A 3476-nucleotide genomic window follows, 5' to 3' on the forward strand; every position below is an offset into this window, starting at 1 on the left:
GGCGGCCCCCAGCTTCTCCCAAGCCCCAGAGGCCCTGGAGGACTGCTCCGCGACCGCAGAGCCGCTTCCAGGGCCTCCGGAGGGGCCTGGGAGAGCTTCTCCCAAGCCCCAGAGGCCCTGGAGGACTGCTCCGCGACCGCGGAGCCGCTTCCAGGGCCTCTGGAGGGGCCTGGGAGAGCTTCTCCCAAGCCCCAGAGGCCCTGGAAGAGTGCTCCGCGACTGCGGAGCCGCTTCCAGGGCCTCTGGAGAGGCCTGGGAGAGCTTCTCCCAAGCTCCAGCCTCCAGGCCCTCTCTGGAAGGGGGGTGTCCCGGGGGCGGGGCCAAACCGGGGCGGGACCGTGTGGACCCGCCCCAAACCGGGAAAGTCCCGCCCCCAGGCGGGATATGGCAAGCCTATACTCCCTAAAAGTCTCTCCTCATGAGGTATGGTTTCCAGACCTTCCACCATTTTGGTCACCCTTCTCTGGACACACTTAAGCTCATCAGCATCCTTTTTGAATTGTGGTGCCCAGAACATCACCACCACCATCAACATCATGGCACTAACTTCAGGAGCCCCATCTAGCACAGGTTGCATCCCTAATCCCTATCACCCTTTTCGAGTGACCAGAAACACCTGTGTCTTGTCTGGATTGAGCTTCAGTTTGTTTACCCCAGTCCAGTAACCATAGATGCAAGGCATTGATTTGTCTTCTTTGGAATTAGATGGGTAAAAAAGTAATAGGAACAAGCTAACTTCAAGCATCAATTGTGCTGTAATCAGGGACATCACTAACAGGATGCAGGGAGTGAGAGGCTGCACGAGGTGACACACTAAGGGAGTGTGACAACAATGCTCTCCAAACATGTTTTTTGGCAGAAACAGGCTGTGGTGTTCGCCTGCATTCCTTTAAAAGTCAGAAGAAATAGCGTGAGTGGAGTGAGGACCAGCAGGAGGAGAAAGGAGATACCCCAGGTTTTTTTAAAAAATCAAAATGTTTCTTTATAATTTTACAAATTAAACAATTAATCTTTTTCGTTTCCCTTTACCAAGATTTCACTTTAACCACATGAAACTATGTACATGTACAGTAAATACATTTAGGCTGTGCATATGATATAATTTAAAAGTATTATTTTAATTTTGTTAGTTGTTTATGTCACAGCTATTACCATTACACTCACTGATATATGGGAATTACAATTTATAAATAACATTAGTAGTAATGCACACTGGGATGGAAGCATTTTTTTAACGCTGGAAAAGTTTAAGCGGTGGTACTAGAACAAGAAGAAAAATGTTGTACGGGTTGAATATCCCTGATCCAAAATGCCTGAGACCAGAGGTGTTGGGGGGGGGTTGAGGAATCTGGAATAGGAGAGAAGAACCACTGGACCTCATCCCCTTTCCTCCATCATTTCTTCTCCTTTTGTTTCGTGTCTTTTGATTGTAAGCCTGAGGGCAGGGAACTGTCTGATTAAAAATAATAATTGTAAGCCGCCCTGAGAGCCATAGGGCTGAAGGGCAGGAAATAAATAAATAAATAAATAGTATTTGCATATACAGTGGATCCTTGTTAAACGCTGGGGTTTGGTTCCAAGATCCCCCATGTATAACAAAATCCATGTATGCTCAAGTTCCATTAAGTATAATGACATAGCAAAATGGTGTCCCTAATAAAAAATGGAACATCAAGGTAAATTTATACTTTTTTGGAACATTTTCAAACCGTGTATGCTTAAATCCGTGTATAAAAAATCCGTGTATAAGAAGGGCCGACTGTACATGAGATATCTTCAAAATGGGTCCCAAGTCCAACATGTGGTTGAATCCCACTGATTGAAGGACTAACAGCAGGAATCTGTTCAATAATAATAATGTTAACGATAATCATGATGACTAAGCTGTATATACACAATACAGTATGTTAAATAATTTTGTGAAACAAATGTTTGTGCACCTTGAACCACCAAAAAGCAAAGGTGTCACTACCTATTATTACTATTATATAAGTTTTATTTATATAGTGCTGTAAATTTACACAGTGCTGTACATACAGTCAATTAAAACCGATAAAATAAACCTGCCTACGGCATACATTTTACAAAAATAATTAAAAATAATCATTCCCATTACACTGGTGAAGACTGCCATTCTTTTCCCCAAATGTCTCCTCCCAATTTTGTCTATTTGTACCTATAGTGTTGGTATTTTAGTTTTAAAATAAGGGATAAGGGGATATGTAATTTTAGTTATGTATGTGTTATGTATTTATTTATGTATTCTATTGTGACCTGCCTTGATCCTCCTGGAAAGATGGGATATAAATAAAATATTAAATATAATACATATTAATACATGTTTACATTCAAACAATAAAATGTACCTCAGCCACCCATGTAGACAACAACTGTGGTAAGTTTCAAACTTTGGAGTATTTCAGGTGTTACAAAGAGGCTCAATCTTTATCATGAAAAGTCCAAACCAGATGGGACATCATGTCTTTTCAGGCTGGCCTCTTTGTAACACCTAATAGGCTTTTATTATTATTTTTCGGCATTAAGCCAAGGTAATTAAAGCGGTTTCAAAACTGGATTTCATCTGCAGTGTGTTTTGGATCTTAGCCCTGTTCAAAATGGGAAACATTTTGGAATTCATTCACAGAATATCTAAGTATCCATCTCTTTATAGTTTATCACACTAGGGAAATCCTGTGGGATAATGGGAATTAAACGCGATTTAAAGTACATTCGACTTTAAACAAAACTTGCAAATTCGGGGAGTTTATCACACCGAATTACTTCTAAAACAAAATAACACAATGCTAAACCACAGTTAAAGCGGGGAAAAGCGGCAGCTTTTTACTTTCAAGATGTTCTGAAGGTAAAAAGCTGCCCTTCTTCTCCATTTTAACTGCAGTTTAACTTCACTATGGCCTGTTACAGACTGCCAAAATAAAGCTGCTTCGGCTCTCTTTGGAGGTATGCTGTTTAAATGATGCATGCATCCTAAGAATCCAGAAGCTGCACCAAAGCTGCACTCCAGTGCTTAGGAATGGAGTGTGGCTTTGGCGCAACCTCCGGACTCTTAGGACCCATGCATCATTTAAATAGCATACCTTCAAAGAGACCCAAAGCAGCTTTATTTTGGCAGTCTGTAACAGGCCATTATTTCACATCAACTGTGACGTTGTGTGTTAAACTTCAGGCATTTCTGGGTTTACTTTGCTTTAAATTGCATTTTAATCCCGTTTGCCCACAGGATCCCGCTAGTGTAATAAACTAATTTGTTGTTGTTTGAGTGTTTTGATGACTGGATGTTATTTTAATTCCTGTAAAAGGGGATTTTAATTGTGTGTTGGTGGGAGTGACAATAGGTTTTATTTTTTATTGTTGTGCTTATTATCCTTATCGTAAGCTGCTTCGATCTGGGTGGAGAGGCACAGTAAAAATATATTATTATTATTATTATTATTATTATTATTATTATTATTATT

General features: G+C 40.8%; 1 protein-coding gene across 1 annotated transcript in view; it reads left to right on the forward strand.

Annotated features, from left to right (window-relative positions):
- Positions 1-3476, forward strand: part of LOC121929285 (transmembrane protein 68-like) — a 79267-nt gene that overhangs the window by 26739 nt on the left and 49052 nt on the right. The gene's annotated exons all lie outside the window — the stretch shown is intronic.

The sequence above is a fragment of the Sceloporus undulatus genome, chromosome 4 (assembly GCF_019175285.1).
Source record: "Sceloporus undulatus isolate JIND9_A2432 ecotype Alabama chromosome 4, SceUnd_v1.1, whole genome shotgun sequence".
Classification (NCBI taxonomy): domain Eukaryota; kingdom Metazoa; phylum Chordata; class Lepidosauria; order Squamata; family Phrynosomatidae; genus Sceloporus; species Sceloporus undulatus.